Source organism: Bidens hawaiensis, unplaced genomic scaffold (genome assembly GCF_021521415.1).
Source record: "Bidens hawaiensis isolate Kalapana, Puna unplaced genomic scaffold, B.hawaiensis_p1.1 tig00032097_1, whole genome shotgun sequence".
Lineage (NCBI taxonomy): Eukaryota > Viridiplantae > Streptophyta > Magnoliopsida > Asterales > Asteraceae > Bidens > Bidens hawaiensis.
Genome location: NW_027495442.1, coordinates 92,068 through 104,037, shown reverse-complemented (window position 1 = coordinate 104,037; position 11,970 = coordinate 92,068). Strand labels below are relative to the sequence as shown.

The 11,970-nt window shown below is 35.2% G+C and overlaps 1 pseudogene across 1 annotated transcript; it reads left to right on the top strand.

Annotated features, from left to right (window-relative positions):
- The first annotated feature begins 486 nt into the window (after positions 1-486).
- LOC143582988 (hyperosmolality-gated Ca2+ permeable channel 1.8-like) lies at positions 487-6,514 on the top strand (annotated as a pseudogene). The gene is made up of 11 exons (XR_013144074.1): positions 487-717; positions 1,264-1,416; positions 1,667-1,802; positions 2,009-2,110; positions 2,184-2,303; positions 2,407-2,487; positions 2,578-2,918; positions 4,179-4,424; positions 4,498-4,820; positions 5,636-5,868; positions 6,004-6,514. The product of XR_013144074.1 is annotated as a hyperosmolality-gated Ca2+ permeable channel 1.8-like (transcript).
- Positions 6,515-11,970: the final 5,456 nt, after the last annotated feature.

Here is an 11,970-nt window from a genome sequence, read left to right as displayed (position 1 = left end):
AACTATTGCCTATTAACGGTCCTAACTCACGAATATTAGCCGATGGTCTCATCTTTTAATATGTTTTTCACCAACGAACCTGACTAACCAAAATATAACGCTGTTAGTCGTCGAAAAAACATTTTTTTGCCAGAAAACACAAGCTGACTGCACCACCGTTGCCAACAACCACCACCAATCGCCACTTGAACATCACTGTTAACACCCACCGTCAGCTGACTTACCACCAACCAATCATCCCCGCTTTAGACAACCTAAATGACAACAAACAAAACAAAACAAATCATGTCATGTCATTATTGTCAACAATGACACCTACGATCCTGTCACACTTTGTATAGCTCGTCATAAATAAATATTCCAAACACCGACTAGAAAACATTGCTTATCTATTATCCAAACACAAGCAAACCACCTTTTAGTTTTAGAGCTCTTGACAATAATATTCTATTCTTGTTTTCTTCTTACAACAAAGAATCCAATAGTAATCCATGGCTACCCTGGGTGATATTTGTGTGTCTGCACTCATAAACATAATCACCGCCTTTGCTTTCTTGCTGGCTTTCGCACTGCTTAGAATCCAACCCATCAACGACAGGGTTTACTTCTCCAAATGGTAGGCAACTGGATGCCTCAAACCTTGCAAATGAAGGAGCCTGAGATTATCGAACATGCTGGACTTGATTCTGCTGCCTTCTTGAGGATTTACATTCTTGGGTGGGTAAAATTTCCACTTTGTTTTAAAAATTTGGGATCTTTATTGCCATTTTTCTTTATTCATATGGTGTTGTGTTAAATTTTAATTGTTCGTTTTGAATCTGTTATCAAGTTTGTTGCGATCTTTTCTGCCATTTATTTATTTTCTAAACTTGGGTGGTTATCATTATTATTATTTACATGACTTTGTGTTTAGTTGGATGAATAAGTCAAAACTTTGACCATTATAAGTCACATGTTTGTTTGTTGATTCTGAAAATGTTATCTAGTAAGGAGTGTTTCCTTAACCATGAGACTTGATTCTACATATATGAAATTGTTTTAGCATGTTGATGTTGATTCTACATATCCAAGTGTATAGGTGGCAAAATGTCGGGTCAAAACGGGTAGGGTTAGGTCTTGCCTTTCCGTGAATGTAACAAATAATCATCATTTTTATGTTTGATTAAGTAAATTATGTTGTTACAGCTGTAAATAAATTAAGTTTTGTGAAATAAAATTATTTGTCAATTTATGTTGGACTATCTATGTCTATTCAAATTGCAGGTTAAGAATTTTTGGGCCAACTGCAATTGTGGCATTCTTGGTTCTCATTCCAGTTAATGTATCGGGTGGAATGTTGTTTTTCTTGAGCAAAGATTTGGTCATCAGTGACATCGATAAGCTTTCAATATCAAACGTTCAACCGAAGTCTCCAAAGTAAGCTTAACCTAAACTTCATCATTCCTATGAAATTAGTTCTTCTTATGAATAGTTGAGTACTTCAATGCAACTCTTTTGTTTTGTAAACAGTAATATGAAGTTAATAATTTTGACTTGTGAGACATAGGTTATTTTCAAGATTTTAAACATTTGACCTCTGCTAGCCTTTTTCATGTATACTTCTGTGGATGATTTCCTAACATATATATTTCACTAGATTTAAAACTTTTTATCTTTTAATTTTCAGGTTTTTTGCACACATTTTTATGATGTATTTGTTCACATTTTGGGCATGCTATATGCTATACAAGGAGTATGATGTGGTAGCATCAATGAGATTGAACTTTTTGGCTTCAAAAAGTAGGCGGTCCGAACAGCTTACGGTATGTGTATGCTTGCCAAGTCATTTTAATAGTCATATGTGTTTCTTTCGACTTTCAAAATTGACATGATTCATTTGAGCTCTAAAGGAGCAGTCACGACTGAGTGAGTTATATAGAAAATATTTAGGACATGAATTTTGCAAACTAAAATACATTATTCTGTGTATCAAATAATAACATTGTTCATTATGCAACCCTTTTTGTAGGTCCTGGTTAGAAATGTTCCTCGTGTCCCTGACCAGTCTGTGTCGGATACCGTGTCCTGTTTTTTTAAAAAGAATCACTCAACTCATTATCTTTGTCATCAGGTAATATTTTCTCCCTCCTTGTATGCGTGTGTGTGTATATATATAGTCTTGATGGCAGATCATCTTGATCCAGACCGTCTACAATGCAAACAAATATGCAAGAGCGGTAAGGAAAAGACAGAAATTGCAAAATAAATTAGTCTACAACCAGCATAAGTTTGAAAGACAACCGAACAAACGTCCAACAAAAAAGGTAGCTCCTATGCACTGAAAACTTGAACAAATTTTAGTTCAAATGATATAGCATCTTAATGTACTATAAAATATTGAAATTTCCAAAATATATAAACTTTCAGACGGGCTTGCTTGGACTTTGGGGCGAGAAAGTAGATTCCATAGAATACTATCAACAAAAGATTAAAGAGCTCGATGAAAAGGTGAATTATGCTAGTTTTAAATTTACTATTTGAGTCTTTTGTTATTCGTTTGCTTATCATCTTATTTGTAATGTCTTGTTGGAATAGTAGTTAACAAAGGAGCATGAGAAGATTCTGAAAGACCCAAAACGCATAATGCCTGCTGCATTCGTATCGTTCAACTCGAGGTGTGGTGCAGCCGTGTGCGCTCAAACACAGCAAAGCAAAAACCCTATTCTATGGTTGACGGAGTGGGCCCCTGAACCTCGTGATGTTTACTGGAAAAACCTTGCTATACCCTTTGTTTCTTTGAGTATCCGTAAATTAGTTATGTCATTAGCACTCTTTGCTTTAGTCTTCTTCTACATCATACCCATTGCATTTGTTCAGTCACTCGCTAATCTTGAAGGCCTTGAAAAAGTCGTTCCTTTTCTCCGGCCCGTCATTGAATGGTAAGTCTAGTTTTAGGGGGTGTTAGGGATTCCTTATTTTACCTCTCTTAAAGCATAAGTTATAAGTTACAAAGTTGTAACTTATATCTTATACACTCACAAAATCTAACTTTTCCAAACACCTTATAACTTATAACCCATAAGTAATAAGCTATAAGGAGCTAAAATAAGGAATCCCAAACACCCCCTTAATCTCTTTGCAAGTATTATTATTATTATTATTATTATTACTATTATTATTATAATATTATTATTATTATAATATTTTTATTACTATAATATTATTTTTATCTGACAATATTTCACAAATGGTCCCTGTGGTTTGACCAAATTGCAAGTTTGGTACCCAGGTTATAAAATTTGACTTTAGAGCATTCTCAACATATCCCCATCTCTATAATTAGACTAAAAAACACTGCATTTCTCTTTTCTGTTTAATTAAATAATATTCTTTTTTACATTTATCATTACAGTTTTCTCTCTACTCTACTCACAACCAATTCAAAATCTATTAAAAAATAAATAGGGGCAAACTTTGTTTCCCCAAATTTACAAAAAATTACTATATTTTCTCTCCGCCCTATAATTTACACTCACAACCACTCAAAACTCCATCTTATAATTTGCAAACTCCCCTCACATAATTTTGGGGAATTGGATGAGAATGCTCTTAGGGTTCCAAATTTGAAAACACAATATTACCCTTACATGAATGGCACATGACACCATTTTTTCCGTTAAAAACTAGCTGCGATTAATAGTTGGGACTAAATGTGCACTCCAAGACGTTCTATGAGGGGAAGAATGGTTTTTTTTTTTTATGGGGAGGGGGGGGGGGGGGGGGCGACCGTCCTTGGTCTGATCATCCCGCTAGGCCTGATTTTTAAAAAAAATTCATATATTTCTTTTTTTTTTTGAAAAAAATATGTATTTTTAATGTTTAAACTCAATTACGTAATTCATTTAAGGCCATTTTTATATAAAAAATAATAAAATAAAATTTGCACAACCCAAATCACAACCAATAAGCCCATTTTAAAATTTAATTATTTAAAAGCCAATAAAAACTCTATTTACTAAAGGCCCAAAATTTTTATAGCTATTCTTAGGGACGGACCTGGTGCACCCCTCTTTCAAATGTTTGGACTAAGTTTGCGACTTTTAAATTTAGGGATGAAGCTTGCAAAATGGTCAAACCACATGGATCGTTTGTGCTACTTATTGTTGTTGTAATGACTTGGAAAACTTGCATGTGTGCAGGAGCTTTATCAAGTCCTTTCTTCAAGGTTTTCTTCCGGGTCTAGCTCTAAAGATATTTCTATGGCTTCTTCCTGGTATACTTATGACCATGTCAAAAATCGAAGGGCACATTGCGTTTTCTGTACCGGAAAGGAGTACGGCTGCGAAATACTACTTTTTCATGCTGGTAAATGTTTTCTTGGGGAGTATTGTTACTGGAACTGCAATTCAACAGCTTCATTCTTTCCTTCACCAATCTCCCACAGAGTATGTAATGTTTCAGTTAGTATTATAATTCTTATTATACATTTTTTGAATGAAATAATATATCTCTTTATAGGATACCAAGGACAATCGGGGTATCAATTCCAATGAAGGCTACTTTCTTTATAACATACATAATGATTGATGGATGGGCAGGCATTGCGGGGAGATTCTTCGGTTAAAGCCTTTAATACTGTTTCATCTCAAAAACATGGTAATTGTGAAAACTGAAAGAGATAGGCTAAAAGCATGAAACCCAAAGGCATAGATTTCCCCGAAGCTATTCCGTCTCTTCAACTATACTTTCTTATGGGGGCGGTTTATGCTGTAGTCACCCCAATCCTTCTACCTTTTATCCTCGTCTTCTTTGCATTTGCATACTTTGTTTACCGTCACCAGGTAAATCAAAATCTTTGTTCATTGCTGTTTTGGAAGTGTGATTACGATTACTAATATATATAAATACAAACTTTGGTGCCGCAAATGGCTTATTGGGCCATTTGGCGGCACCGTATTGGTCGGTGAGTTTTGCTTTTTTATTTATTTTTTATTTTTTAGTTCAATAACCATAATAAGCGTAATGGAAACCGACCAAACGTCAATTTTTTTTTTGTTTCAGTTCCGCTACCATAGCGAACCTGAAAGAAACAGATCGAGTTCGCGCAGACTCGCGATCTTATTTAGCCCATGACTGACAACGCTCGGGTTTACCAATGCGCAAGTTTACCAACCGACCCCCCCCCCCCTCCCCAAAAAAAAAATAATAATAATAAATAAATAAAATTTGGTTGTTGGTTCACCTCTATTTTTAATATTTTTTTCATTTTTTAGTTCCGGTATCGTAAGGTACGTAATCAAAACCAACCAAATTCGTGGCAAGTTACCTCCTTAATGATTGAGACCGACACCGCTTGGGTTTTACCACCAACAATATTTGCCAACCAAATAAACATCATAATTAATCTTTTGTTTTCCTATATGTTAATGTTTTTATATGTTAATTTGGCGAATTAATTTTTTGGGTTTTAACGCTCAAATTTTACCAGTAGTGTCTATCTCGTAACGAACACAACTGGTATTGACCGAATTCGTGTTAACTCATCGTAGTAACGCTCGGGTTTCAACGCTGGGGTTTTGCCAGCTGCCCTGGCGAAACGCGCCTGGGTAGAGAAACTAGTTATATTATAATATGTTTTTAATGTTCGAATGAACAGGTGATTAATGTGTACAATCAACGGTATGAGAGTGCCGCTGCATTCTGGCCACATGTTCATCATAGGATACTAGCAAGCTTGTTGATAGCTCAGCTTCTTTTGTTGGGACTCCTTAGCACTAAAAAGGCTATAGTTCTACTCCTTTGCTTGTTGTGTTACCGATTTTGACCCTCACATTTCACAAGTTCTGCAAAAGCCGGTTTGAACCTGCTTTCCGAAAATACCCTCTCGAGGTAACCATGATTTCAAAGTTTTTGAATTTACCCATTTCGATTAAAAGTTAAAACATAACCCACCGACCTATTTATAAATAAATGGATAAATAATCAACAACTAAAGAAGCGGTATCGTTTGACTTTTGGTTTCAGGAAGCTGTGGAGAAGGACAAACAAGATGAAGTTTCTGAAGATGATATGGAAATGAAATCATATTTATGTGAAGCATACTTACATCCCGTTTTACGTTCCATCGAAGAATTTGAGCTTTTCGAGCTCGGGATTGACAATAACCGAGCTCCTATCTCAAGTAAACCTGTACCTGTTTCTGGTTCTGGTTCACATTCCCCTGAACAAGTGGCTCCTAAAATGCAGCAGCATCTTGAAGTTGTGGTTGAACATGAGAGTGTATACACACACCACAACAAGATGTTGGCCTTGAATGTTGATGTTTCGCATCACAACTGATCGAGTTACGTTCTGACCCTTTGACCGGATGTAGCTAGCTTATATAACTGCTACTAACTTAACCGTGAACATGTCATTTAAGCTGTGTCAGTAGTAGAATTTTGTAACTAAAGTTTGCACCAGCGCTGCTATAGAGTATCATCGTTTCTCATATTTTCTATTTTTTCGGGATAGGCTAAATGTACTCTCCCTTGTTAAACGTGCTATAATATTGTGTTTGTTAGTTTGGGTGTTAGGTCGTTATTAGTTTTATCCAGAACTGTCACTTTTACCCGAACCCAAAACCCGACTTGAGAGAAAGCGAACCGAACTAACGCGAAACGAGAAACCCGAACCGAAGAAAAGACTAACCTAAACCCGAACCAAAGTAATATGGGTTGCTTCTTGGGTCTAATTTACGGGTTTCGGGTTAGCCCTAAAAACCTGAATACACTTTCTGTTTTAAAAGTAAATATTCTTTTAGGTATAGCTAAGTCATAGCCGCCTATGTTATCGGAATCCGACCAGATTGACTGCTCTCATTCCACCTATTATTGATTGACTCCCGAATAAACTTTTAGTTTTATAATCAAATATATTTTTAGGTATAACAGACTAAGCCGTAGCCGTTAAGGTTATCAGAATCTAGTCAGATCGACTACCCCAATACCACATATTTTTTATTGGCTGTTTATTGTTTCTATATATTTTTTTATTTATGAGTAATAGCAACTATAATCGACACCCAAATCACGCCAGATTGAAGATGCTTATGTTTTTTTTTAGTTATGGCTGACTTTGTTAAAATTTACTCTTTTTCTGAATTGTTTTATCGGTTATGTTAGTTTATTATTTGGTTATTTACGTTTGAAGCATTGTAGTTTTTATTTTGTTTTTGTTTTTGTTTTTGTTTTTGTTTTTGTTTTCTAAGATACTAGAAACCATATTAACCAACCCGGGAAAACCCAAATCCGAATTACCCGAACCAGAGAAAATTGTGAGAGATTTCGGTTGGTTTCAGGTCAAGATTTAAAACTTTGAAATCCAAAGAATCCGAAAAACAAAATCGAAGAGCACGCTTGTAACATCCCGAAATTTTATAAATAATAATAAAGATAAAATGATGGTAGGCTAAAATAGATGAGATTAGATCATGGATTTAGATAAGAAAGATGGGCCTAAGGTCCATGGGCAAGGGTATAAATACCCTAAACCCCTAACATTTCCACCCATCTCTTTCATTTACACCATAGCCTACACCATTAAAAACACACAATTAAGCCCAACACTCTCTACACTATTCTATTCAACGATCCAAGACCAACCAAAGGTAAGAAATCGTTTATCGCAGCTGACCCAACAATTTAGAACCCGACACCGCAGCCCCGGGATGTCGAAAGAGCCGTTTGAATATAGATCTAGCTTTATTCGGGTGTGTAATCAACAAAAACGAGCTTAAGGGCCACATTAGCTTAGATCTGGACACCCCAAAGCTACCTGGGTTATAAACAATCAAAATCCGGCCAATCATGGTGGTTAACGGCGGTTGACGGCGCCGAAATCAAAGAAAAACCCTAAAAACGCGAAGAAGACGACTGGTCTGTACCTATAGGGCGTATAAGTATGTATGTCGTATATGTATAGACCGTATAAGTATGTATGCGTATATATATATGGTCGTATAAGTGTGTATATGTCGTATATGTATATAGCGTATATGTATATGTAGCCATGTATGTATATAACGTATTTGTATGTATGCATGTTGTATATGTATGTATGTATGTATCGTATATGTATATATGGTCGTGTTTATGTAGATAATGTATATGTATATAGCGTATATGTATATATAGCCGTGTATGTATATAACGTGTATGTATATATGGCCATGTATATGTTGATAACGTATATGTATATAGCGTATATGTATATGTAGCCGTGTATGAATATAACGTATATGTATGTATGCATGTCGTATATGTATATAATGTATATGTATATATGGCCGTGTATGTGTATAACGTATATGTATATATGGCCGTGTATGTCTATAGCGTATATGTATGAATGCATGTCGTATATGTAGATAACATATATGTATGTATGTATGAATGTCGTATATGCCGTGTATGCATGCCGTATTTATATGTATGTATGTCATGTATATATGTATGCCGTATAGGCCTGTAAACGAACCGAACGTTCAGTGAACTGTTCGTGAACCGTTCTGCGGGAAGTTCGTTTATGTTCGTTTATTTATTAAACGAACGAAGACGAACAAAAAAATTGTGTTCGTTTAATTAAACGAACGAACATGAACACATGTTCCGTTCATTCATTTATGTTCATGAACATTCGTTTATGTTCGTTTATTTATGTTTGTTTATTTTGTTCATATATGTATTAATATAAAATAATTAATTATTATGTGGATGAGTCATCTATTTATAGGTTTTATGTTTTTTTTTAATTTATGTTCATTTAAGTGTTTTCATTTATGTCCATTTATGTTTGTTGTGTTCACTCACATTGGTTCATCTATATTCATTTATGTACGTTTATATTTGTTCAGTTATGTTCCCTTAGATTAGATTATAAACAAATGAATATAAACGAACACAAATGCTCTTTTTTTTAAATAAACGAAAAGGAACATAAATATTTGTTTGATTAAGTGTTCATATTCGTTTAAAGTTAAATGAACGAACAAAAATATGCACTTGTTTGTGTTTGTTCGGTTTGTTTACATGCTTTCATTATTCACATTGATAAATACGTCGGTCTCAATCTCCAGGCTCTGTTGATTTTATTTGTGTTCGCTTGTGTTCATGAAACGTTCATGAAAACATTCATTTTCTTAATAAACGAACATGAACATAAAATCTTGTTCGGTAAGTGTTCGTTGATGACCGTCATTCAAGACAATCAAAAACCCAATTTAAACTAAATAGTTAGAGAAAGTAGGGTATCGTATCACAAGGAGTATGTGGTCAATGTAATTCGTGTACAGATTTAATTTTATGAAGTAACTAGTGTTTAGTGTTGATCACACAAGCAATTGAAATGAATTTAGAGAACCAAGCAACAAGCAAGTAAACGAGTTTTAAGCAGTTAACAAAGCAAATCACACTCGGGAATTCAAGTAAGCAACTTACAGTTATCTCATGCAACCTATCAGATTAATTATAAACGATTAACTAAAGACTTATTAATCGGACAAAACCTTAGACATCAACAATCACTTTACACACGGCACTGGTTATCAAACAGTCCTTGCCAGTGTGACTCAGTTAAGGGTAATTGTATGTTGTATTGTATTCAATCTAACCAAACAGTTATATGATCAATTATCTAGAAACTGGTAACAGATCGTTCAAACTAACGTAAACCTAAACCGACCGAACACTCAGAAATACCAAACATTAATAATCATATATCAATCATCAATAATAACACAATAATATTCTTAGTCACATGAGAATAACTATAAAGATTACAAACTATACATCCCGGGTGCGATTTTAGTAGATTAGCCGATCCTTGACATCATTGAATCTTCGATACGGATGATGTGTATCATGTATAGGATCTTGACACAAGCTATGGTGGTGAAAATCGCCTTCTTGAACTGCTGGAATCGCCTCTTGGTCATCAAAACAAAGTTGAGGTTATGTTTTATGAAAAGTTTGATATAAAACCCTAGCTCCCGTCTTAGCACCCCATCGCGATACGCGATGGGGTCTTAACTGGTCCATCGCGTATCGCGATGGACCAGAAAGTCAACAGATAATATCAACCCATAGAGATACGCTATGGGCTTTCATCCAAGCCCATCGCGTATCGCGATGGAACTTGTCACAAGCAAAACTCCATAATGTTCCTTGTTTCGTGTGCTGAACTTCTCGGGTCTTCATTCCGTGTCACAACAGGTCCAAATTGAGTACTTTAATGCCCGTGACCTGAAATCCAATAATACACGTATGAAGTATTGAAAGTTCTAGAATAAACAATTAAAACTAATTAATAAACGAACTAAAACAAATACAAATTAACCGACCATCACATCCCACATTTATCTTTTGCTTTCCCTCAAGCAAACATCAACCTCCATCATAATCATAGGTATGTAGATTATCGCCATTAATACTAGTAAGGTTTAAGGTCATACCCAGTTTCCCAGACTGACACTTTTTATAGATTGACATCCCACAAATAAAGTTAAGTGCTATACTAAAAACAATAGAGCCGTCCAAACGAGTGTACTTTGTTTCTGGTTAAGGCACACATGCTCATACCCCTCATAATATAACATCTCCTCTCGGTTTAGTATATGGACTAGAAAAAGATGTGCCAGTATCACTCATAAGCAAATATTCATCCATAAAGCTGCTTTGACACAAATGCAAATCAAGAGGTCTTAAAAAGGGTTGTAACGAGGCCAGGTGTAAGGGTATGGAAGGGAAATATTTAAGTAGCTCAAACGATCCGAACCGGCTTATTACAAAACATCTAAATAAACGAAACTACTATACAAGCTGACTGACTTATTATATAACCTCTAAATAAGCAAACTAACATACATATTGAATACAGTTTTTTTTTACATAAACGAACTACTGAATACATAACTGAATATACACAGACATATTTTTGGCTTTTTCCTTATTTTTTTTTTACTTTTTTTTACCATAATAACATAATGCTTAATACTGGAACAAATACACATACAGAATCAAAAACAAATATAATTATAAATAAACCTAGTAAGCCGGATCGTCTCGCAACATAATGTCGGGGTTAAACAAATGAAAAATAAGTCCAAGAAAGGTTTCTAAGGGACCCAAACCCCCGCCCCTCACATTTACCATCCTCATATGTATAATGTATGAGGCCCCAACCCCCCAGTACCCACACTCGCGCTCATCCAGACGAGGCTTAACCTAATTGCCTCTATCACTTTTGCATTTTGCCAACTATGGTTCCGTAATCCATGAACATCAATGAAAGCACTCAAATGACATGTGTGTACTATATATTATATGTGTATTATATATATTTGGGTCAACTCACACACGTACCGGAGGAATAGGGTTGACGATATAAACATGTGTACCTGTCCCCCTGACTCGTTATCCTCGCCTAAACGACCCCATTTTCAACTTCTCGTTATAAAAACATTTGAGAGTAAGATTAATGAGAAGCTGAAAAACCAACCATGACCAGAAACCTATGACTTGGCATTAATGGCAATAAACAGTTAACAACTTTGGTTTCTGAACACTCTTCGAGGTACTATCGGGCTAAAATTTTTCAAATTTCTCCCATCCCCACACTTGAGGTTTACATTGTCCTCAATGTAAGAATACTTAAACATTGTCCTTAAAGTTAATAGATAAATCAATTAATAAAAATTTGAGGGACGGGGTTGAAATTGACTTTTTGACTAAAAAGCAATTTTAAAATTCGGGGCTCAAATGTGGCGGTTCAACTAATAATTATACAATTACACTTTTAACGTTTAAGGTAATAAAAACGAAATAAATTATGAAACCGAATCACCTGATATCAACGGGACTGGAGAAGGACCAGTTGGCTCGTGAACTCTCATAAACACTCGTATACTCTCGTCTCATCCAATTACCAAACTGACAATTGAACCTGCAAAATCTC